This window comes from Lissotriton helveticus, chromosome 6, assembly GCF_964261635.1.
Source record: "Lissotriton helveticus chromosome 6, aLisHel1.1, whole genome shotgun sequence".
NCBI lineage: Eukaryota > Metazoa > Chordata > Amphibia > Caudata > Salamandridae > Lissotriton > Lissotriton helveticus.
This window is the reverse complement of record NC_136067.1, coordinates 1,567,437,734-1,567,464,219: the sequence shown is the minus strand read 5'-3', so window position 1 is coordinate 1,567,464,219 and position 26,486 is coordinate 1,567,437,734.

Genomic DNA, 26,486 nt, shown 5'->3' with positions numbered 1-26,486 from the left:
GAGAAACTGAGAAACTGCTCCTAGGGTCATGACTGTAACTCTCAGGAAGGCTAAAGGCAACTCTCACAAATTCTACTGGGGGGCTGCCACACTTCCTGCAGCATCCCAAATGACTATTGAAAATATTGGTGGAGCCTCAGCCAACTCTTAGGGCATCACAACTTTTAATCTTTTAAATGCTCAGGACTCCTGCCCCCACATAGGAAACCTAGCAAATGTGACTCTCTAGGGATGTGTGGGGAGAACACTCCTGTATTGCCTGCTGATTTCCACAGCTGTCACAGATGTTCTGTGTTGGCACAGATCAAGTCTCTTTTCTTCCCCCACAGCAGTCAGTGGGGTTGGGGACCTATGTTAGTGGGCGATTCCCACTCCCACCAGAAACTGGCATGGGAATACCCAACAAGAGTCTTGTCTTCTCCTGGGGCGTCTCATTTGCTGAGTGTGATGGTACTCGTGTGCACTCCCTAGAAATGGGGGCCAACGGCCTCAGAGATAGTTAGAGGAAGTGGATGATTCATTTGTTCATGGGCCCTCAAAACCTTGGCCCACTCAGGTAGTTAATTAACAATCACAGCTGAGCACTATGCAATCAATTCCCCACCCTACGCCCCTGGAGACCGAACTTCTCTGGTCTATTTCTCTGTCTTTATCTTTATTGGGTCTTTTAGACCACTTAACACAATGTTGATGTCATTTTAATTCTGGTGACCAGCTCTAGCTACCAAGCATATTTTCTTCCAGCCTACTGGCATCTCAATTTTACTTTCTTTCATGGAGTTTGGTTTCAGGGTTGAGGTAGCCTAAGGCCTGCCATCCCACTCTTTAACTTCTGATGTTGGTGCTCTCCTCTTCCTTGGCTCTTGCTACCTCTCTTTTCCACAAGGCTTCCTTATCAGACTCTCTGCAGCCTGCCAGAAAAGTACCCTCCCTGTATTTGCAAGGTCCCATGACTTTAACAATCTTGTGAGGCACCTGCGTCTCAGTAGCTGAGACAGTGGCCCCCTCCTAATGGCGGTCTCTCATCTGCAGGACCATTCCATAGAGGACCCAGAGGAAATCTACAGTTTCTCCTCCATTCCGCTCCTATCCCTCGGAGGATGCAAGGGGACCAGCACCACTGGGCATGGGGAAACACTTCTAGTCTTTGGGTGCCAGCTGGATTTCAAAAGACTTTAAGTCCTTGCTTGCAGTGGAGTCAGCTGGCTTCCCCTTCAGCTGGACCTTCCTTTGTCGTAGTTACTCCCAGGTTCGGAAAGTTCTCAACGGTCTCTTCCTTGTCTAGGGGATTTAAAAGGTCCTAGACATTTCTAGGAGGTAGGCACCTCAGCACAATCCTAAGGTTCCTAAGGAATCCTAAGTAGTTTTTTATTAGAGCATGTGATTCTATGTATGCTTGTGTTTGTGCACGCAGATGTTTGTGTATGTGTGCTTATGTCTGTGCGTGTGATGGTGTGTGCATGTATTTGAGTGTTTTTGTATTAGAGCATGGAATTGTATGTGTGCTTGTGCGTTTGGATGTTTCTGTATATGCACCCTCTTTTCACGTATGAGAGTGTGTGCACATTTTTTGTGTGCTTGTGCATGTCTGTGCGTGAGATGGTGTGTGTGTGTGCATGTATTTGTGTGTACGTCCTTGGGTATTTTTGTTCTGGAGCATGTGATTGTATGTGTGCTAGTGTTTTTTTGTGATAGTTTATGTATGTGCGTTTGTGCGTGTCTGCGTGTATATGAGAGTGAGCGCATTTGTGTGTGCTTGTGCTTGTCTGTGCGTGTGTATATATTTGGGTGTTTTTGTATTAGAGCATGGGATTTTATGTGTGCTTGTGTTCTTGGATGTTTCTGGCTATGTGCTTGTCTGTGTGCGTCAGTGTGCATATGAGAGTGTGTGCTCACATTGGTGTGCGCTTGTGCTTGTCTGTGCATGTGATAATGTGTGCACGCTGGATTTGTTATTTTCTGGTGGCCACTGTCCTGGATATTGACTTTAACTGCATGATGCCTAACATTAGGCTGACCAACAGTGTACAGGGTGTACAGTACAGTCCTCTGCCTGTCCCCAAGATGGCTTCCATAGTGGTCCCCTACACATTGTTTTACTTCCCTGGGACAACAATTGGACATTGACCAGACCTTTAACCTATCCCCTAACCTGCCAACACATCAGGACGTGGAACCTGTGGAACCTACCCCAGACTGTTGAGACCTAGCGATTTGGCTGATGCCCGGTGGAGCTACCATATAGCTAAAGAGAAGATGGGTTGTGGACTCCCCCTCCCTGCCATCACCTACCCAGCCGGACCTTGGGCAGATTTTCCCCTCGTCTCTACGTCCTGTCTTTCTCCTACCCCTTTACCCTATCTCCTTCCCCTTCCTGCTCCATTCACCTTGTCCCCTATGTTCTTTTAATGCTTTTCTTGATACTTATGTAACTTTTAACTGATGTAATTTGCAACATTATTGTCTCTCATGTAAAGCGCTCTGATTCCATCGGGTGTAGCCAGCGCTATATAATAACTCATTTATTCAATTTGTTCCCATTTAGTACTCTTTCTCCCTTTGTCTACCTCCCTAGCTCCTTTCCACTCTCCCCTGAATCTCTCACCTTGCCTGCTAGTCTGCCTAGCCCCCTGTCCTTTGTGCCCTTTGACTAAGCACTCCTTCTCCCCTTGTTGGGGAAAGATCCAATATTTATATTCTGGAGTCTCAGCGTACCTGCTGAGAGAGTCCACTGCACCAAGGGAGCCACTCACAGCTGTGGTATGGTATGGCACCTCTTGCCAAAGCACTCACTCTCCCCTTTTTGGGGAAGGATCCAGTATGTAGGCCTTGGAGTCTCAGAGACCCCTCTGAGAGAGTCCACTGCGTAAAGGGAGCCTCCCACAACAGAGATAGGGACATGATACCACTTCTCCTGGGATCACAGCTTACTGGACTTTGGACGTTGTTTTGACTTGTCTACCGGTTTGTGTCCCTGTCGCCCTTCCCCTCCTCTTTCCATGCGACGTCCTTCACCCTCCTCTCCTCTTTCCCACCTTCATTACCTGTCTACTTCCCCAGCTCCTTCCACCTCCCCTGAATCTTTTCCCTTGCCTGCTTTTCCCTTTTCGTATTTGTGCTTATTGTTTATCTTGACCTTACAAGTAACTATGTTGCCATGCTCTAATAACTGTGTAACCTTTGTAACGATGTAACCTGTAACCATGAACTGATGCACATGTAAAGCGCTCTGATACTTCCGGGTCTAGCCAGCGCTATATAAAACCTTTACAATAAATAAGGCGACTTATCATCACTCCACCCCTGCTTCAACCCTCCTGCACAGAATTCTGGGGCATTTCAATGGCCTGAACTGGTCTGGTCTGCTGAAAGACCTTCTTTGAGATTCCCACCCTTCGATCAACTGCAATAACTCCCTACTTTACTCCAAAATCCCTACTCCTATGACTGGCTCCAGAGGTCTGGATGTCTTCCTTTGTTCCTGTGGAAGTGAGGCTTCTCAGACCAAGTCGAGTGTGAATGTTAATTAGCCAACGCAAATTCACTCTTTTCCATGGAACGATTCCAATCACTTTCATTTGGCTCTAAAGTGTGGGGAGGCCTTTAGTCCTACTATTGGCCAGCACAGTAGTGATCTTGACCCAGTAGGTGACACAAAGTGAAAGCAAGAGAATAATGACACATCTCTATTTAAGGAGTACAAATATAAAGAAAGTGAATTTGGATATGCTCTTGGAGTATATTTTTAATCTATGATTTGTATCTAATCGAAACCTCTAGAACTAAAGTGGGTGAAATTGAAATTTGGCACAGATTTTGCCCTGAAAGTAGAAGTCAGTTGAGTTCCCAGACTTTTTCAGTAATTACTACCGATGTACGCTATGCATACCTACTCTTAATATAAGGCCTACACCAGATCAGCACCAATCTCAGCAGGCTTCTTTCTGCAACAGGCTACCAGCCCAGAGACTCTTACCCAGCTGTGCAGACGCTGACCTTATCTTAATAAGCGGGTTGTAGGATGCTGGCTCTCTATGTAGTGCACTAAAATGAAGTACGCAATGCAGAGAGTCCAGTGGATCCCCAATAGGTGTACTTAGGTAAAAGCAGATAATTCTCATTCTCCTTTTTGAGGTAGTCTGGACGAGCAGTTAGGCTCACCACAGGATAGTGCTAGAATTTGTTGTAACACTCAGAGACAATCTATGAGACACACACTCCAGAATAAATCCGAGACCATTTAGGAAAACTTGTATCTTTATATATTTTTAGAAACCAAGTACTTCACTCAACAGTTAGTAATTGATTGTAGTCAATTTGTAACCAATGCTTTTCAAGACACAGATGTTTACATGTTTTAAGCAACAATTGTCAATACCGTCAGGCAACGACAGAGACAATTCAAAGGGAAGAAAGCATAGGGTTAAATTAGATAGCAGAGTCTTACCATTGCAGTCGATGAAGGCAAAACTCCGCCCCACAGTTTTATGGGACAACAGTCACCAAGAGTTCAAGGAAAGTTCTACTCCAGGGGATTCTATGTTTTGGATGTCCCAGGGCTCCTGCACAGCAGGTAGTTCTGGGTTACCTTAGTTACCTGTGTTGGAGGTTCCGGAGGTCTTGGGAGGAAGAATTGGTTCCTCACTGGTGTTGTGCCCTAGTTGCTGCTTTCACGCAGTTTAAGCTACCAGACAGGGGTTATAGGCTCAGAGGAGCGGGTCTGTTTCCAGCGAGGATTTCAGGTACTTTGAGGATCTCTTAGGCTGGCGGATGTGTTGATGGGGTTGGTTACTGGACTGGTGGCCAACAAACCTTGGCTGCTGCAACATTTGGTTGACAATGTGAAGCGCATCGACACAGACCGTGCCGGTCTTCACCTCATGCTGGTCTTCACCTCATTAAGGTCTTTAGAGGCGGAATGCCAGGGACTAGTACCAATAGTCTTGAGGAAGGCCCCAGGCAATTGGTGAATGCTGGCAAGGCTTCGGGTTTTTTGGAGGCTGCACAGGTTTCAGGTAAAAGTGGCAGGCCACAGTTGTTGTGTCCTTTTGCAGTTGGCACAATTTGGGGCAGGTTTCTTCTGCAGTAGGGCTCAGTTCCTGGTTCAGCAGCAAGACTCCTTACTTTGCCTTCATTTGGTCAGTGGAATCTGAAGTCATGGTTTCGAGGAGCCACCTAGATTATGAATTAAGGGGCTTTACAAGGGGAGACAGGCAGTAGCCAATGGGCTACTTGTCTGTAGGGTGTCTACACCCTCTAGTGACTACTTCCTGTGGGAAGAGGCACTACCCTAGACCTAATTGAAGGTCTGGAGTTTTGTCACCATTTTAAGATGGTGGAAATCCCCACGCCTGACCCCTTAGGGGTGGTGCAGGCTGAGGGAAGACCCTTCATCTCAGCTAACTAATTTTCCCACCATTCTTCCCATGAAAAGTGCAGCAGGAAAGGGGGCTTGGGCTCCCCCTTTATCTGGGGGTTCCTGAAGTTGATTTCAAAGACAGCATTGCCTTTGAAGCTTTCCACCTGGGGAGGTGTGAAAAACCCACTCCCAGAGCAGGTATTGTTTCTGTCCTCTGAGAGAGCTGGCTCTCACCACATGAGGTCAGAACCAGGTCTGGTGGTGGCAGGCTAGTGAAAGCCAGCCAGAGGCCCCACCTAGTGACTGGTTAGGTTTCATGGAAACCTCTAAATGGGTCTCCTGTGTCAATTTCTTAATAAATCCAATACTGGCATCAGTGAGGATTTATTTATTAAAGACATTTGGTACCAAACATCTTAGAAATAAATGAAGCCTTCATGGAGCTAGGAACCTCATGCTGATGAGTATCCAGTCCATGTAGTGTTTATGGCTTCCCAGTTCACTTTCAACAAGACATAATGGACTGGACATTGTAGGGGCATATCTGATCATGCTGATATTCCCTCACAAAAGGTATAGGGAACCCTACCTGACGGCTAAAGGCCTAGAGTAAGGGTGGCTTACCTATATCTTATGCATTGTAGGGGTCGCTTGGCACAGAGGGCTGTGTGTCATGTCGATTCTTTTGGACTTTCGTGCACCAAGACACGCAGCCTGCAGTGTCAGAGGTTGTAGCCTTGGTGAGGGTAACCTGGGGTGGCACAACCAGTGCTGCAGCCCCAGAGGACCCTCTTACATACCCATGTCCTATGTACTAGGGGTACCATTTACTAGTGACTTTCAGGAGTAGCTGAAGTTGTGAGAATCGTGGTACAGTGTTTTGGGAAAGAGATCCGACACTGGGAACCTAGTTAGCAGGGACCCGCATGTACAGTTTAAAATTACCTCAGCTCAAAAAGTGGGGCTTACCATAAAAAAAAGAGGCACTTCCTTACATGGAAGCTGATGGTTACTACTCTCAGACCATGTTCACTGAATTTGCAGTGAGTGAGACATAGTTGGTAAGACTCGCTCACAGTAAAGATCCAAAATCAGGTAGTCAAAAAGCAACAATAAAACATGTGGATTAAAAGGGTGTATCCCATTTTTCTGCAGTCCCTACTGTTGCACAGGCTGGAATGGGAATAGTAAATTTTACCCCTTTGAACTCCAACGCTTTCCCTACCTTTGCATAGACTGGAGTGGGAATAGTAAATCTTATCCCTACAAAGTACAACTCTGTCCCAACTGTTGTACAAACTGGAGTGGGAATAGTTCATTTAACCCCACAGAAGTCCAATGCCTTCCTTACTGTTGCACAGAATAGAATGGGGATAGTTTATTTAATCCTTCCTTAGTGTAACACTTTCCCACTGTTGCACAACCTTCAGTAGGAATAGTATATCTTGCCCCTCTGAAGTCCAACACTTTCCCTACTCTTTCACAGACTGGAGTTAGAATAGTAAATGCAACCCATTCTAATTTTAACACTTCCTGGATTGTGTGCTGTTTGGAGTTGAAATATTAAATTTAAACACTCTGATATCCAACGCTTTTTTCACTATTGCACAGATTAGAGGCGAAATAGTAAATCACATTTATGATTGATTAACCTGGCAACCAATCTCTAAATTAGCCCTAGGACTTTGCCACATAGGTGCTTTAAACACTGCCATAGAGATCATTTTTGAAAAAGCTTAAACATTTGTTCACTGCATTTCTATTGTGTTTCCCAACAGTTCACAAAGCCAAAGGTGAAAATGGTCTAACAAGTTTAGTCAGAAAATTGCCAAAATCCTGGTAAAGTTGTTGAATTGGGTAACTTCTCCTTAACCCGAGACAATAGCACAGTCTATATTTAAAAAACCAGCCAGGCATCTTTTGCAAAGGCAGGGTACACTGCACCTCTTGAGGAAACAATCTTTTGGACCAATAACAAAGAATGTATTGAATGCTTCCCTAACCATAAACCAATGTTTGAAAGGACTAACACTTATTACGGGTGGAGGAATTTCACTTAGAGTAATAACTTTGCGTGAAACATGACCACCTCCAATTCCAAGTATACCCAAACCCAGAATGTTTTGGTTTGTAATCACCGGGCCCGATGATTCTGGGCTATGAGGCACCATGCCTGTTGTTACTGCTGTAGTGGCATGGGCTACTCACAACACCACAACACAGGCTCTGTTCAACCTCTCCAGTAAAATGCTGGGAATAGGTAAAAATACATGAACTAATCTGTTTGTACTTACAACCAACACCCCCACAAATCCCCACCAGCCTTATTCCACACATATGCCACCTGCAATGAGCAGGTGCACATGTATACGTTTTTTCCACTGGAGTTGGGGAATACCAAATAGAAAAGAGTCATTATGTCCAAGTGTGTATGATTATTCCTCATTTCAGAGAGAAAATTTGTCATATTTGAAAAGTGATGTGTAGATGCTGGACGGAATGGGAGATTCAAGCACCCCAAATATCCACACCAAACTCCGGCAATCTTATAATGAGGGCTTGAGGGCTTAAGCAGCATGCTTTCTTTTCTTTGAAGGTTAGATGTTTTTGGATTTATGTATCCTTTGTGCTCTGTGTAATAAAACAAAATGAAGGCATTAGTCTATAGTGCCTGATGAGGCATCCATGATTCGTGAACTGACCTCAGCAAGCTATTTTTAAATGTACAACATTGACTTGGCATCCCTCCTCACATGTCTCCCAAATGTCAATTTTAATTTCTAATACCTTTATAAACATGCAATGATTTACTTTTTTATGAACACTAAACTGTCAATAGATAATAATCTAATCACCCTATCCTAAATGTCCATCTGTTCAAACCAAACGACTGAATAAGAATGTGTCAGGAAGGAGCAGGAGAGAAATAGGTGAAGGAAAAGACAAGGGAGACACTGGTTTGGATTGATGTTGATCCAGCGATCATGGACTAACAAGTTTCAGTTACCTGGGCCCAATTTATTACCCAGCAAGCCCCTTCACGCTGGGTAAGTGAAGTACCAAACTTACCAAAATCCAATTAGTGTATCATCCTTGCATATTCTTTGTGGCGATGCGATCTTTATTTGTGTAATCAGGGTTTGGTAAACTAATACCTGGATCTAGAAATACTCATTATAAACTAAATTCAATATCACCAATAAAGACAAACTCACTTGTATATTTGTGACTGCTCATCATAACAATGCAGCTCGAATCACCGATTACCACACAAGTGACAATAAATGAAAATGAGAGCAACACATTTCAACATCAATGCAATGAGTGAGTGGATAGGCGTAGAGACAAAATATTAGAGACAAAATACATTTGCAAAATGATTATGCAAATTCACATATTATACTAACCCACACAGGAAATTAGTAAAACTACTCTCTGGCCATGAGAGCAGCAAGGCCCCTCAAGAAGAGTTGAAGAGCATAGACTAATTCAGGACTTAGCAAACAGGAACAGCCAGCCTAAATAGGAATAGGAGACAGCAATGCAGCCCTCTCCTCTTGCAAAGAAGAAATCATCGCAACCACCTAAACCCGTCCCACTAGGTACCTAATATTATACCCTAAAACCCAAAAAGAGGAACCCACATTGTATCATAACACACAACTTCTATTCATTCTATTGGTTAAGGAAGGGGGTGTAGTGTCACACCACTCTCGTCATAACTCTTCTGTAACTACTCATTTTATCAACTTCCAACCCAGGAAATACAAATTCGAGCTGCTGTCATAGTACACATTTCCCCCATCCCGGTCATGTAACAACATTTGTGCCTCGATTGTTATTTTGCGTCACTCTCTGTGTTCCGCTTCTGAAGATTATTTTGTTTCTCCATGCAAACTTTGGCAGGCACACAGGACCCGTGAAGGACGAACATTTTTCCACCTTTTCTCTCTCATTCAAATCAAACCTGCATTTATTTTCTAAAATGACTCGCGGGCCTTTTCTGCAGAGCTCAAAACCATACTTTTTTTTATTTTTATTGAAATGTACATTTCTTAATACAGTGCAGTTTACTTATTGAATCATTATATAGTTTCCAGCATTGAAACCTGCCTCTCCAATCATGCAGCTGTTGATCCTGAGTTGGCCTTGATGCAGGCAGAGCATGAATATAGAAGTCTATCTTTTTTAACTTTATTTTATTGATTTTTCAAGGTGGACACAAAAACACGAAAAGCATGTGTTAAAAGACACAGCTTGTGTGCAAACACGTTACATTAATCATTTGATTTGATTTGATATGTTACTATAAAATTAATCACATAGTTCATCGCACTCACTATTTACATGTTATAATCTATTCTCACAGTTTATTACTGTTTAAAGCAATTGCAGCATCCTCCTTAGTTTACATTATGTATAGGACAGTTAGACACTCAATACAGCCTCATTTGTCAGGTATACCTTAGAAATAGAGATGATTATGACAAACAGTGACATGCTAGAGATGCGATACAGTGGTATAAATTTGGAAGTATGATATCTGGTATATACCCCACAATTACTACTCGTGCCTCTTGTGCGATAAACTTTAAGGTGTATTTGGCGTCAGCTTGTTAGCTGGATCCTCCCTCGGGTGGTTAAGGAAAAGAACTATATAGCAAACAAATTATACATATACCGCCCTTATAGCAAAAATATGGAAGCGACCTTAAATGATTATTGGCATAGACAAAATGATGTATCAAAATTTAGACATTATTTTATTGATAGTTATTTTCTTTCTTCATTTTTTATATATGTTATTCATTATTTTCTTCTTATTTTTCATAAAATTTATATATTATTCACACAAATTACATTCCCCGCCAACATTAGGCTATCGAGTAATGAGCTCACCTTCAGAAAACTTCTAAAAACCCATCTATTCACCCTGTAGTTTTCTTCCTCAGTCACCCTGATTCTTCTCCACAGCGCGGGGACACGCCTGGTGGCGTCACCATGCGCTTTATAAGCCCCTTTAATAATAATAATAAATATATACATTACATATGTTTTACATAACATTACAAGAAAGGAAAAGGAATTACAAATAAAAAGTGCTATACGATATATTCGGTCGATAGAAAGTTGGAAGAAGGCAATGCGGTGGAATGGAACTACGCCCGTTTCGGCCTGTGGCCTTCGTCAGGTGACCGTCATTCATGAGTTACAAACATTTCCAAGGTATCTGATGATAATTCACTGGAATACTCTCCGAAACTATTTTTTCTGACAACAATATTTCATTTATACTCTTACAAAGCCTTGATTTAGTAGCAGGGGACACGTTCTTTTATCACAACATTCTTATTTCTTGTCTGGAGTCAAGAACCATCCGTCCGGTTATTTCTCGCTCTGATAGATATCGGATAATAAAATGGTCTGTGTAGACGATCTTGTCAGTCGGTTTTTCTTTACTTTTATGTGACAAGTCGTAACACGGGGGTTCTGCTCCGGCGTCAGCTTGTCTTCACAATCGAGTATTCCTCCCTCGGGTGGGCAAGGAGGTAGCTAGTGACGGGCCCCCATATATCTCTGGGCCGTGAAGTGCTGGGAAGCAACTCTGCGTAGTGGAGTAATTGCTCCAGGCAGTATATTAAGTCATTTAGCCAATCCTTAAATTTGGGCGCTCTCCCTCTGCCCTCAAACATCCCAATGAGCTATATCTGCGCTGTGGTTTAGGGATGAGTTGGGTGTAACCCAGTAAGGCTAATAGTGGAGATTTCTCAATAAGTAACGCTGTCATCTGTTCTATGGCTTCCAGGACCTGCCTCCAATAGTCGTGTACTCCAGGGCAGTCCCTGGTCAGGTGTAGAAAATCAGCACTCGGGCTTCTACATCTATAGCAGCAATATGATTCCCTAAGTTGAAGGAATTTAAAGTGCATGTTGCGTAGCCTGCTACTGGCAGAGATTTGCTACATTTGCGAGCAGCAGTATGTCTAGTGGACATCTGATAACGCATAGTCAAGATCTGATTCCCAGTGTGCCACGAGGGGAATGGGATGTGTCCCGTTGAGCATCAAATGGAGGGGGCTGAGACAGGGAGGTTCCCGAGGGAACCTCGGGGTGATGGAGTGGATGCCCTGACGGAGACATACTTAAAGGAAAACATCTAGGGGAGATTGTTGGAGCCCATGAAAAAATTGATCAAAGATTCAAAACATCCCGGCATGATACAGATCCTCCCACGTGGCAATGCGAGTGCGCTCACTGACCCATCAGAATGTTGTCTCCTGAAGGATCTACAAATGAAGATGATGGGGAGTGATGGGGAGTTAAGCACGGGGCACTGCAGGAGAGCACTGATTCGATTCCAAGCCTTTATTGTGCATGTAATTGTGGTGGATTCTTTATCCGGCAGATTAGCAACAGTGTAGAGTACTCCCTCAATGGGTATGGAGTCAACTAGCCAGTGCTCAGCCGCCACTTGAGGCATGTATCGTGGGGGATGTATCCAATAAGAGGCATAGTGAGCTTGTGCACTTATGTAAAATAGCTAGATATCAGGAATGTCAAATCCTCCCTGTGCATAGGGCCTAGTGAGGACATTACACTGTAATCGCAGTTGTTTGCCCCCCCACACCAGTCGGATAATTTCGGACCATAGCATTTTGAAAAAATATCCTCCGGGATGGTAGGGAATATTCAGAAACAGATATAGGAAATGCAGGAGTACAACCATCTTAATTAGGGACACTCGCCCTGCCAGAGATAGCAGCAATGCGATCCATCGGGTGACACAACTGCTGATGCGCTCAATAGTGGTGCCATAATTAGGGCACATCAACTCCTCTCTGTCTTGAGAGAGGCGAATCCCCAGATATCACAAGTCAGTGTCGTGCCAGTCTAAATGGAAATCTAGGGGAAATCTAATAGTCGATGTGGTATGAGGGAAAATTTGGGATTTCTCCAAGTTGATATGTATTCTGGACAGTTTCCTAAAAACAATGAATTCCCGTAAAATAGAGTTCAGATGCTCATGGAGGTCCCTGATGTATAATGTAATGTCATTCACATAGAGAGATATAAGGATCTGTCGTAAGTTGCAGCGGAGCACCTTATTTTGATGGTGTTGCCTCAATTTAGCCGCTAATGGTTCTACCGCTAAAGCAAAAAGTAGAGGTGATGAAGGTCATCCTTGTCTGGTGCCTCTGGAAATGTCAAAAACTTGAGATAAGTGACCGTTGATAGGAGCTTTGGCTGTCGGCTGTTGATATAGAAGCTTTATACAGGAGAGGAATAAAGAAGGGAAGCCCATTCGCTGAATCGCCCCAAACATGTCGTCCCACTTGACTGAATCAAATGCCTTGGTGGCATCTAAAAAAAATGCAGCTAATAAGAGTTCTGGTGCGACATTGTGTAGGACTGTAAAAAGGGTCCTCAGATTGTGCGCAGTTGCCCTACCGGGTACGAAACCTTATTGGTCAGAAAGGACCAACTTTTCCATTAAGAGGCTAACAGGCACATGCATAAAAAAAAACATGTCGCAAACATCTGCCCCTTTGCGACCGGTATTTTTGCATTTGGGATGCATCATCCTAAATGCAAAAATCGCAATGTAAGTAATCTCTAAATTGCGATTGCATTTAAGGGATCGCAAATTGAGATTCCCTACATGAAATGCATTAAAGTAAAAAAAATTGCGATTTTGCTAACAGGGGGTACAAATTACCATGAAGTTGAACTTCATGGTAATTTGCAAAAACTTTGAAAAATGCCCTTTTGTGCATTTTTCAAAGTTTCATGTTGCGCACACACATGCCCTCGCAACATATGTGCACAGATCAATTTCAGGGGTGCAACAAGGTGTCCTTTTGACACCCTTGCACCCTGAAATTGCATGCACAATTTGCGAGGACCTATTGGTGCTCGCAAATTGCTTGTGCAATTTCCCATTCATTCCTTTGGGTCTGTAGGCTAGTATGAATGAATGGGAAGCCATTCCTTATTTGTGACTCGCAATTTGCGAGTTGCAAATAAGGAATGTGCAGGAATTGCTATTTTTACAGGGATTCCTACATGTATAGGCTTTTGTGAGTCCTTAATTGCGATTCCTTAATTATCGTAATTAAGTACTTGCAAAATCCAACCTTGATGCATGTGCCTGTAAGTCTATTGGCTATGATTTTAGCTAAACTTTTGGTGTCACAATTAATCAGGGAGAGTGGCCTTTAAGAATCACAATGAATTGGTGATTTCCCGGGTTTGAGCAGTGAAGCTATGAGCACTTCCCTCATGGACGGGGGGAGCGTGCTAGATTCCAAGGAGTCTTCATAATCCTCACAAAGAATGGGAGCTAATTGGTCTATATATGTTTTATTAAATTCGATGGGTATACCGTCCATGCCAGCTGCTTTACCAGACTGTGTATGCATTATAGCCTCTCGTACTTCATCTAATTCAATAGGGACGCATACAAATTCTTGTTGCAAATCTCCCAGCCATCCCATTGCCATGTCCCCTAGATACTTGTCAGGGTTAAGTTGGTCATTCCAAGTGGCGGTGTATAGGGAAGAGTAATGCATGGTGAATGTATTGAGGATGTCTACTGTGTCACGATATAGTACCCCCTTAGGCCCATTCACTTCCAGAACATAATTGGAGGAACGTGGCTTTCGTATTGTTTCTGCAAGCGCTTTTCCAGGGCGTTTTCCCTCCCCGTAATGCTTAGCTATCCAGTATTTGCCTCTGAATTTGGTTTCTCGATTGGTGGTATCTGTGTAGTTCGAAAGTTTCTCTTGAAACTCTCATTGGGCATCGTTATCCGGCCCTGCAGAGAGTTCTGTCTCTAATGCTTTTAGGTTGGCCTCAAGTTTCTGTAGTGTGTTTTGTACGTCTCGAAGCACCCCAGCGCTCTTGGATATACAGATTCCCCGAATGGTAACTTTAAAGGCCTCCCAAATGGTTCCAATGTTGACCACCGAACCCTATTTCTTTGGAAGAAGTCCTAGATTTCTTCTTCTAATTCGCTTTGAAAAACTGCAGAAAAACCATACTTCTACGGAAAACAAACACATTAATTATTAATCAATTATAATGCTATACAATAACGTACATACCCTATGTGTTGCATTTACCCATGCGCATCCCAGATTAATGGTATTTCCGACACATATTAATATAGAACAATCAAGCAGCATTAGTCCTTTTATTTTCCATTAGTCATAAGCATTTGTGGCCTACTCCAGCATTTTAGTTTGCGCTTGTACAGTTTCATTTTTCCTCATATTAGCCCTTTTCGCATTTAGTTTGCACACCACATAATTAATAAGTTCACACTATGGGGGTTCAATCTGAGTTGGTTTCATTTCACGAAAACCCTTTGATGGGTAGGTGCTGGATGCAATGGGAGATTCAAACCCCCTGAATATCCACACACCAACTTCCGGCAATCTTTTAATGAGAGCTTGAGTTGCATGCTTTTTTGCTTTGTAATTTTTTTTTTGTTTTTGGATTTGTGTATCCTTTGTGCTCTGTGCAATACAGCAAAATCAAGGCATGGGTCCACAGTGCCTGATGAGGCATACATGGTTGCCAGGCACCGACCCGGTTCCTATGCAAGCATTTATGATTTGTTGACCCATAAGGCCCCAAAAGTCCCACCCACAGCTCAGAAGTGAGAAATAGCATAAGTTTCATGTTCCCAACCTCTGTACTTCCCAAATATGACCTCTTTTGAATTAAAAGGAGAGTCTAAACTCTGGATGTCCAGAGAAAGTTACTGTTCTTGCAGGATCTTGTCTGATATTCCTGACATCAGCTTCTGTGATTTCTCCAGTGGTATTTCCTCCGCTAAGGTGGAGGAGAGTCACCCCACTGATCTTAGAGCAGTGAAAAAGGGCAAAAAATTATAACAACAATGTTATTATCATTTTATTTTCGTTGCTGCGGGCTAGATTGGGTGGAGCAGTCCTGTTGGCCCAGAGAGGAGGAGTGGTTTGTGTACACTTACATGCTCATGACTGCTTGGCCTTGGCCCGGCCAAGCAGTTATGCACACTTTGCATATTCCCCACAGGTAGTAATGCACAGTCTGGAGGGAAATATGCACAGGCTTCCTCTCCCCATCTGAGCGCCACTCTACGGCACTCAGACAAATCACAACACTGCATTGCAGCGTTATGATTGGCTCAGGGCAGTCTACACATCTGGATGCATCCTGCTGCTTCCAGACTGGAGTCTGGAAGAAAAGTGGAGATGGAGGAGAGACGGGCAAAAGGTAAGTGTTTTTTATAAATATTTTTCAACACCACCCCCGTTGTCCGATAGCCACCACTGATTTCTCTGTGGAATATGTGAATTGATGCTTATACTGTAAATATATAAGGTATTCTGTATGCCTATTTATCCAATAAGTATGTATAAATTGATTATATATCTATAGAGACGATTGTGCACATTTGAAGGCTGGTGAAGTGCAATATATTGGTATTACAGCAGACAGCAAATGTTTTGGCTGCAATGCAAACCCTGATCATAGTGATGTTTTCTTTGTAAACAATCATATCAAGTGCTTGGTGTGATAGAAAGTGAAAAAACAAAAGGTTATTGGACGAAGGTTTGCAACAAGTCTAACTACTTGCATTCACTCAGGGTAGCATAAGAACGCATTATTCTTTTGCCAACCATGCCTCCTCAGTTTGGACACTGCCATACGCAAATCACTCTTAACATGCTACAATAGTAACAGTCTGGCCCAACCTGTAAAGCCAGATTCTCCCTCACTCAGAATGCAAATAAACAAAGACCAGTTTTACCTGGGTTGAGGCTCAATAGTCGGGGCAGCTTGGTTCCAGTGGCACAATGAGCGCAGGACCCATGGCTGGGCATACCCTTGACACTTGGGGTGGAATAGCAAATATAAAAACATTGATGGGAGGAATGCCTGCATTAAATCTAACCACAGACATTGGCTCGGGAGAGCATTCCAACCTCTTGTGCTCGTAGTAACTATGCCACCTCAGTTTGGACCAATTTTGAGGTGGATTGGTCGGCAAAAGAACAATGGGGTTGAATGTTACTCCAAGTGATTGCAAGTTGATAAACTTATTGCAAGCCTTCCCCTATCACCTTTTGTAATTTTCATGCTGGAAATTTTGCAAGGAGTGTTTCTCTCACATCTATCGGGTAGCCCAAGCCCATGGACACGCAGGTACACTGACAAAATATCGACACTCAAAATATCCCTATACAAAATTATCTTGACCAAAATATTGATGTGAAAAATATCTACATCCTATACTTACAATGGCAAGTACAAATATATCACACAAAAAAGATGAATATAGTTGTACAAAATATTATTTTTATAAAATAAATCAATAAATATGAAATATATTAAAGAATAATATTAATTGTTTTAAAAGTAATTAGATTCAATATACATTATAACAAATTAAACAAATAAACATACTTTAAAAAGAGTAACACCTAATTATATATCTACATATATATATTTCTCCCAGAGGACAATCATTCATTTGACACCCCGTGCATTGCCGTCCCATCCAGGTGAACTCTGGGATATGTAGTCACGATTTCAAGACTACAGGTAGGCACGTCCTTAAAAGTGGGCCGAGTTCTCCGACCAATGAGAGAACTGGAGGAGACTCTTAAAGCGAAGATGGAGTAGTGTTCTATGTGTGGAGGCATCTGACGAGGCAAAGGGTTGCCGAAAAGCATCATGCCCTTTGTCCACAATAAAGGCCCCTGACAGGATTCCCCCCGTGTGGCCTCTTACTCCTCGGTCCTGGAGGGGTGGTTCTGGACATTTATTCACGCTGGCCAGTAGCGTGACAAAGAGGACCTGTCCCGTTCTGTGGCCGGAGCATTGCTGGCACACTCCCAGATATCACCAAGTTATTGGTAGCTCCAGGCCCGCCTCTGATTGTTGAAGCTGGGACAGGGCTGTTGCCAGGAACAGCTCGACACTGTGCGAGGAGCCGGGAATCATTGTATCCCGACTCGTGGCCCATCCAGTCTATACAGGAGGGGCTGGGACGTCTGTGGGTCCCGAGGAAGCCAGTGAACACCTATCCTACACGGGGCCAGATATCACTTCAGCGACCAACATTTCTCCCCGAGGTCAATCATTCATTTGACACCCTGTGCATTGCCTTCCCATCCAGGTGAACTCTGGTATATGTAGTCACGATTTCAAGACTACAGGAGGTATGCACGTCATTAACAGTGGGCCGAGTTCTCCGACCAATGAGAGAACTGGAGGAGACTCTTAAAGTGGAGATGGAGTAGTTTTTCCCTGTGTGGAGGCATCTGATGAGGCGAATGGTCACTGAAATGCATCATGCCCTGTGTCCACAATAAAGGCTCCTGACAGGATTCCCCCCCTGTGGCCTCTTACTCCTCGGTACTGGAGGGGTGGTTCTGGACATTTATTCATCTGGCCAGTAGCGTGACAAAGAGGCTCCGTCCCGTTCTGTGGCCGGAGCATTGCTGGCACACTCGCAGATTTCAACAAGTTATTGGTAGCTCCAGGCCCACCTCTGATTGTTGAAACTGGGACAGGGCCATTGCCAGGAGCAGCTCGACACTGTGCGAGTAGCCGGGAATCAATGCATCCCGACTCACGGCCCGCCCAGTGATTATAGGAGGGTCTGGGACGTCTGCAAGGGCCCGAGAGAGCCAGCGGACACCTATCCTACACAGGGCCAGACATCACTACAGCGACCAACATTTCTCCCCGAGAAAAATCATTTATTTGATACCCCGTGCATTGCCTTCCCATCCAGGTGAACTCTGGGATATGTAGTCACAATTTCAAGACTACAGCAGGAATGCACGTCATTAACAGTGGGCAGAGTTCTCCGACCAATGAGAGAACTGGAGGAGACTCTTAAATCGGAGATGAAGTAGTGTTCCGTGTGTGGAGGCATCTGACGAGGTGAAGGGTCGCCAAAATGCATCATGCCCTGTGTCCACAATAAAGTCTCCTGACACGATTCCCCCCGTGTTGCCTCTTACTCCTCGGTACTGGAGGGGTGGTTCTGGACATTTATTTACGCTGGCCAGTAGCGTGACAAAGAGGCCCCGTCCTGTTCTGTGGCCGGAGCCTTGCTGGCACACTCGCAGATTTCACCAAGTTATTGGTAGCTCCAGGCCCGCCTCTGATTGTTGAAGCTGGGACAGGGCTGTTACCAGGAGCAGCTCGACACTGTGCGAGGAGCCGGAATCATTGTATCCGACTCGCGGCCCGCCCATTGAATACAAGAGGGGCTGGGACATCTGTGGGGGCCCGAGGGAGCCAGCGGGCACCTATCCTACCCGGGGCCAGACATCACTACAGCGGCCAACCTTTCTCCCCGAGGACAATGATTCATTTGATACCCCGTGCATTGCCTTCCCATCCAGGTGAACTCTGGAATATGTAGTCACGATTTCAAGACTACAGGAGGTATGCACATCATTAACAGTGGGCCGAGTTCTTGGACCAATGAGAGAACTGGAGGAGACTTTTGAAGTGGAGATGGAGAAGTGTTCCGTGTGTGGAGGCATCTGACGAGGCGAAGGGTCGCCGAAATGCATCATGCCCTGTGTCCCCAATAAATGCTCCTGACAGGATTCCCCCCGTGTGGCATCTTACTCCTCGGTACTGGAGGGGTGGTTCTGGACATTTATTCACGCTGGCCAGTAGCTTGACAAAGAGGCCCCGTCCCGTTCTGTGGCCGGAGCATTGCTGGCACACTCGATGATTTAACCAAGTTATTGGTAGCTCCAGGCCCGCCTCTGATTGTTGAAGCTGGGACAGGGCTGTTGCCAGGAGCAGCTCCACACTGTGCGAGGAGCCCGGAACCATTGTATCCAGACTGGCGGCCCGCCCAGTGTATACAGGAGGGGATGGGATGTCTGTGGGGGCCCGAGGGAGCCAGCGGACACCTATCCTACACGGGGCCAGACATCACTATAGCGACCAACATTTCTCCCCGAGGACAATCATTCATTTGATACCCCGTGCATTGCCTTCCCATCCAGGTGTACTCTGGGATATGTAGTCACGATTTCAAGACTACAGGTAGGCACATGCTTAACAGTGGGCCGAGTTCTCCGACCAATGAGAGAACTGGCGGAGACTCTTAAAGCGGAGATGGAGTAGTGTTCCGTGTGTGGAGGCATCTGACAAGGCGAAGGGTCGCCAAAATGCATCATGCCCTGTGTCCCCAATAAATGCTCCTGATAGGATTCCCCCCGTGTGGCATCTTACTCCTCGGTACTGGAGGGGTGGTTCTGGACATTTATTCACGCTGGCCAGTAGCTTGACAAGGAGGCCTCGTCCTGTTCTGTGGCCGGAGCATTGCTGGCAAACTCGATGATTTCACCAAAGTTATTGGTAGCTCCAGGCCCACCTCTGATTGTTGAAGCTGGGACAGGGCTGTTGCCAGGAGCAGATCGACACTGTGTGAGGATCCCGGAACCATTGTATCCAGACTCGCGGCCTGCCTAGTGTATACAGGAGGGGCTGGGACGTCTGTGGGGGCCCGAGGGAGCCAGCGGACACCTATCCTACCCGGGGCCAGACATCACTACAGCGACCAACATTTCTCCCCGAGGACAATCATTCATTTGATACCCCGTGCATTTGAGATGTCATCAGGGATGTCATCAGTGATGTCACTGACCATGTCATGAATGATGTAATATGTGACGTCATCAGCAGTGGATTGCGGGTGCGCGAAATATATAGTTAGTGCAACTAACTATATATGCGAATTTCAATGGTTTTGTGTGAGTAAAATAAGGTTTTATAAATGCTAATTCCTAACTATATATGGTCTATAACCTATGGTTTTTTCAGTGAATTTTCAAGGTTTTGTAAATGCTAATTCCTAACTATATATGGTCTATAACCTATGGTTTTTTCAGTGAATTTCAATGGTTTTTTAATAGCAAATATTAAAAGCTATTAAATGTATTCTTCTTTTAAAGGAAAAATATATTTTATATGTATTTAATATAATTTTTTTATGTATATAATTTTTTCTTTTTTTTTTTGTTTCGCTACAGGGCCGCGCACCGGGTAGCTTCCCGTTAGCTCAATTTTATGCCGCGACCCGATCCGCGCACCGGGAAACGTTCCGTTTGCACAACTGCCACGTTTGAGAACAACATTGTGACGCGTCGCGTAAGTGCAACGTATCGCGTTGCCGCGTAATGCGTCTTATGACGCGCCGCGTTAGCGCACTCGGAAGTGCTCCGGTGCGCGAACGAGGCGCGAAGCGCAGCACACCTTAAGCGCTCCGGGCGCGGAGCGGGACGCGTAACGTAAGCGTGACAGGTCATGTGACCTGTAAATAACACTTTTCATTGGTTTAGAACTATTTTTTTCCCAAATGATGAAAACCCCTCCTTTTTTCCTCACTCTGACTTTCATCTTTGTGAGAGGAAGACCTGTTTCTGCTTGTTAAAATAATGACATCTGTTGTAGCTGCAGCTGGTGGACCCCCACCACCACCACAACCACCTAGGAAAGAAGGACCACCTGCACTGTTCCTTCCAAACCTAGAGGAAGAGGAAGAAGAAGAGGACGTAGAGCCGAGGCAGTTCTTGCGTGAAGCGCCCCGGAAATCCCACCACATAGCCAATTTTATATGGCAATTTTTTTCTTACCCTCAAGACCAAAAAAAGGTCAATGCCCGATACATGACATGCCTCATTTGCAAAGATGTTTTGTCTAGAGGTACAAACAAAAAGTATAGTTTTGGAAACTATACTATGCACCGCCACATGCAGAGGTGGCATCCAATCAATTACAGCGCTGCTGAGCTGCGTCACCTCCAGGATATCCCACGAACTCCTGTGGCCAGTACATCCTCACAGCAAACTCTATCGGGACCAGAGGCGAGGGAGACGGTCCTAAATATTCAACTGAATTTTGTGCACATGAAGCTAGTGTGCATTTATTGTGGTGAACTAATTTCATATGGGAATAGGAGTATCATTTTAATTAATAGAGCATTTGAAAACCACAAGTGCTCAAAACGCCCCAAGAAGTAAATCTTTTCTTTTTTTGCTCCTGTTGAGCCCTTTCTAATGCCTGTTTTTCGTTGTTCCCCCCAAAAAAAACAAAAAACTATAAAATTGTTCAAAAAATACAAAAAAAAAATGTTCAGAAAAAACAAAAAAAATATAAAACAACAAAAACATTTAAAAAAGTTATTTTCAGAACTACCTCCCATTTTAAAAAAATTACTAACATTTTTAGCACTCTTGACTTCATTTTTCTCATGGGTGCGCTTCCCGGTACGCGCACCGGAGAGCGCCCCGTTAGCACAATCAAAAAAAAAAACAAGAGAAGGAGAGCATAAGAGAAAGAGAAAAAGAGAGTAATGTTAAGAGACAGACAGCAAGAGAGAGCAACACAGAGGTACTGTGTAATACATAGTAAAACAGTGTAAAAGATATAAGATAGTGTAAGAGAAAATGTAAAAAATATAAGGCTGTGAAACAAAGAAAGAGAGAAGAAGAATACTAAAGCAGAGGCACATGAAGAATGTGAGTGGCTGTAAAGAGTAAAAGGAAAGAGAAAAAATGATGTACAAATAAAAGGTAATAACGGAACCAGATTTAAATAACACTGGTGAGGGAGAGAGAGAAAAAAGTAGTGTGCATAACTAACGAGGGATGAAATAAGATGGATAAAATCGACTAAAGTTAAAACATGTGGATTGACAGAGAGAAAAAACTGAAAGAAGAAAAGAAGAAGTAACAGAAAGGGAATAATTGAAGCAGCAAAGAAATGTAAATAACATAGTGTGCTTGAACTTCAGGGAGAAAGCATAATGAGCAAGTAGTGAAAGAGTGAAGAGACAGAGACAATTACAGTAAGAGAGACGGACTGAGCGAACGGGAGTGAGGAACTGTGAGAACAGAGGGACTGAGAAAAGGAGTGGAAGGAGTGCAGTAAGTAAATCACCCACACAACACAACAGCTACCCTACCTCAAAGCACTCTAAAATATTATTTTACTGTTTCTCTTGGCTTTCCCCTTGTTACGCTCCCCGGTGCGCTACCCATAGTATAAGTAAAGAGGGGTGAAAGAGGGAGAAATATTGAATTAGGATAACACATGGTGAGTGACAAAGAGAGAGCACAAACAGAGTAAAGGAAACAGTACCTGAAATTCTGGGCTTGAGTAAAACAGCAAAAACAGATAAGTAATGCAGTGTGTGTGACTTACAGGGAGTCAGTGGGTGTAGGTCGGAGTGTGGGCGTGTAAGGTGTGTCTTTGGGTGTGGTTGTGTGGAGTGTTTTGGTGTTGGTAGAGATGAGGGTGTGTGAAATATGTGAGAGAAGTGTATGAGTGTGGGGTGTATATGTGTTCGATGTATGTGTGTGTATGGAATGTGTGTGTGTTTTTGAGGAGTGTGTGTGGGAGTTTTTTTGTGTGTATGAGGTGTGTGTGTGGTGTGTGTGTGGGGTGTATGTTACAGGTGTGTGTATGTTTTGGGAGGGAGATGAGGTATATGTGTAGGAGTATGGTAAATAATTAAGAAAAAGAGAATGAGTGAAGCAGCAAAGGAAGGGAACAGAGGGTAAGTGAAGTAAAGAATAGGGATCAAAAGAAGTTGAATATGAGAGGGTAAATAGGGAAAGGGGAGTAAACATGGAGAATAAGAATAAGTGAGAGAAGCAGAGTAAAAACACAGGAGTGAGGTAGATTGAGAAAATGTTAGTGACCTTAAAGCAAAGGGTGATAACAAACTAATTTTTTTTAGCCATACTTACCATATAATAAATGTAACTTTAAGTTTTTTTACTACAGTTGGTATCTGTGAAAGAGAGAAGAAAAAATAAGTTATAATTAGTAAAATATGTATTTTAAATTAAAAGATACAAATGAAGAGCTAAAAACATCATAACACTCTATTTAGAAATAAAGTTAGAGTGAAGAACACAGAAAGGGAAATAAACTAAGGTAGAAGGACAAAAAGAGGGAAAAAGAAATAGAAGGAGAGCAAATTACAAAGAGTAAGGCATATAGATTCACTAAGAAAAAGAGAGAGAAGAACAGAGAAATGAACTGAAGGTAAGAAAGATACTAAAACAATGTGAGTTAGCAAAACTAAATCAGGAAACAGAAGTAAGTAAAAAGATAATGACTGAGACAGAAAACAGTCCAATTAAGGATGCATTTAGAACAATGAGGAATAGAAGATAACTGAGAGTAAGTGAAGAACAGTCATAGAGTGAAAGGATGAAGGGAGACAGAATAATATACAACAATTGAAGGAAATGGACTGAGGAAGTTATAAGGTAGACACACTAAGAGAAAAACTGAGTGAGGTGGAGTACAATGAGTGAGAAAAGAAAAAAAGTAAGTGAGGAAAAAAAAGGAAAGAGAGGAGAAGACGGCTAAAACAGTAGTACTGAAAGAAAATAATTTGGTGATGAAAGTAAAGAGAAGGACATTGAAAGAAAGGAAATGATGGATAGTAACGGAACCAGAGTAAAAGAAATGGGATGAAGAACGATGAGAGAGGAGCAGTGAAGTTGTTGTAAAAGAAGTGATAGAAGGTAGATAAACACAAATGAAAATAACACAAGTAGAGTGAGGCACTGAGCACAGAGAAGTAGTGAACGAAAAATAGAGAGAAGAGGTCAAAAGTAAGGAGCAAACAAAGATAAGCGAGGGAGAGTGGATGTCAGAGAATGGGAATACAATTTAATTTACACAATCCAAAGTATAGAATAACTTCTACAACATGTTACGTAGTTTATTTTTGCTGTTCTCAGAATATATTGAATTTCACTTAAAGCAGTGAGTTCAAATTACTCATCATATGACAGCGGGGAAAAAAAAACACAATCTAAAAGATTGTGTTTAAAAAAAAACCTTATATACTGACAAATGACAAATGTACGCTAATCTTTGATTGACTTACTTGTCCTTGAGGCCAAATAGTACATCACGGAGGTCCTTTTCTCGTTGCATAGTATTTTGCTGTTCACTTAGAAATCCATTTCATCGACTTTCTACAAGAAAAGCTCAAAGAACATCTGAAATATTTTCAAAATTTTAATATACTCCTATTTTTCAGTCATGACTCTTTACTCATTCTTGCACCTTTCCATTCGGCCAAATAGTGTCAGATGTATGAATATATATGAGTACTCCTCCCGTCTTCATAGGCCAATTACTCTTACCTAAATTTTGGCTGTAAAAACACTAGGTATGAATTTATAAAGCCAAAAGGCAAATGTTGTTTGAAAGTCAAATGAGTGTTGTTACATTGGGTCCAACCTTTAGAAGTTTTTAAATAGCATGTGTAATGCCCTGATGTTGTAGAAGGACCATCATGAAAAATAATAGCTACAGTTGGAAAGGTTCTTCCTGATATCGATAACTGAGAAGCCACGAAATTTTTAATAGAAGTTGTCAATTTAGTTCCATCAGGTCTACATCGTTGGAACATTAAAATAACATAGGGGTATATTATCAACAACTAGCGATAATTTTTGTCTCTAACTTGTTTAGAGACAAAAATTATCGCCGCACATCGGCGATTTTTATCGCAGATAAACCTTGCTATTAGCAAGGTTTATCGCAAATGCGATAAAAAACGCCCGCAATGCATGAATATCGCTGAAAAGTCAGCGATATTCATGCATTATCGAGCAAATGCTCTTAGCCATGTTATCCACCTCCCATTGGATAACATGGCTAAGAACTGCTCAGGGCAGGTGTTAGCTTTTGGAGATATTCGCCCTTAGCGCAAATATCTCCAAAAGTTGGTAATAGGAGATAGCGATGTTAGCGACTGTTTCCAGTCGCTAACATCTTGGCACGCCCACTTTGCATATCATTAGTGATAAATATCACTGACATGCAAAGTGGGGCCCATGATAATCGCTATCTCCTATTAGCTGTCGCTAACTGGTGTTAGCGACAGCTTGGTAATAGGGAGATAATTTTATCTCCGCTTTCTTGGCTTTTAAAGCCAAAAAAGCGGAGATAAAACCCCTTGATAATATACCCCATAGTGACCATAATTTTGTAGAAATAATGTGGACAGCATTGGAGACTTACATTGGGTACACACCATATTGTGATCCGCTGCTTTAACTAGATTATTGAAAGACACTGATTTGCAGTCTGGTAAAGTTAAATATATAAATCTTTCAGAGTCTATTCTAGTAGTACTTGATGAAGCACAGTTATCACAGTCATGTTGCCATTGATAAGAAAGGCCAAATAGTTTTTTTATATCTACTCCTTCATCTTGCAATACATCAAACATATACATTAAAAGTTCCTGACAATCCTGCTGAATATTCTGTGAAAATTGATTTTGACCTGAACATATATCTAGAAGATTTCTAATTTCTGAAACACTTTCTATTTTTGCTCTATCACTACTACATTTGTCTAACACAGAATTCAATAAACAGCACAATGTTTGTTCCCGATTTTCAACAATCTCTCTTTGTAAATTTTGAAGAAAAAAAACAACATTAACTACTACATTAGCATAGTAGTTGACACCAGAACTGTTTTCAAACTGAAATCCAACAACATCTTCAACAGAATCCTTTTTGTTTCTCTTTACAATTACACTTTTATCTACTTTATGCCTTTTTGCTGATACCTCACTGCAATTACTGTAATTTCTTCTTTTTCGACCTACCACACGTTTTTCAATCAGAGGATATTGAGGCAAATGTGGAGCATACTCTCTTCTTAACCTATTGTATTATTTTACACAATCTAGATCTGCACAAATCTTTGTTTCATCACACTCAATCAAGTACAATCCTGATAAAGTTCTGACTCGTGATAATGCCACATATGCCATACCCTCTTTAAACACAGAACTTCCAATGTTCACCAAAGCGCTATCTACACTTAAACCTTGAGACTTATGAATTGTCACCGCATATGCCAAACAAATAGGAAACTGTTTTCGGCGAACATATAAGTCTTTCACAAGCAAAAATCTAGCTGAACAACGACAAATTTGTTCTATTTCATCAATGTCATCAAATTTAATTTTTAAAATTTCAATTCCATCTCTATTTTTGTAATTCACAAAACCAACAACATAACCCATTGCTCCATTTACCAGACCTCTT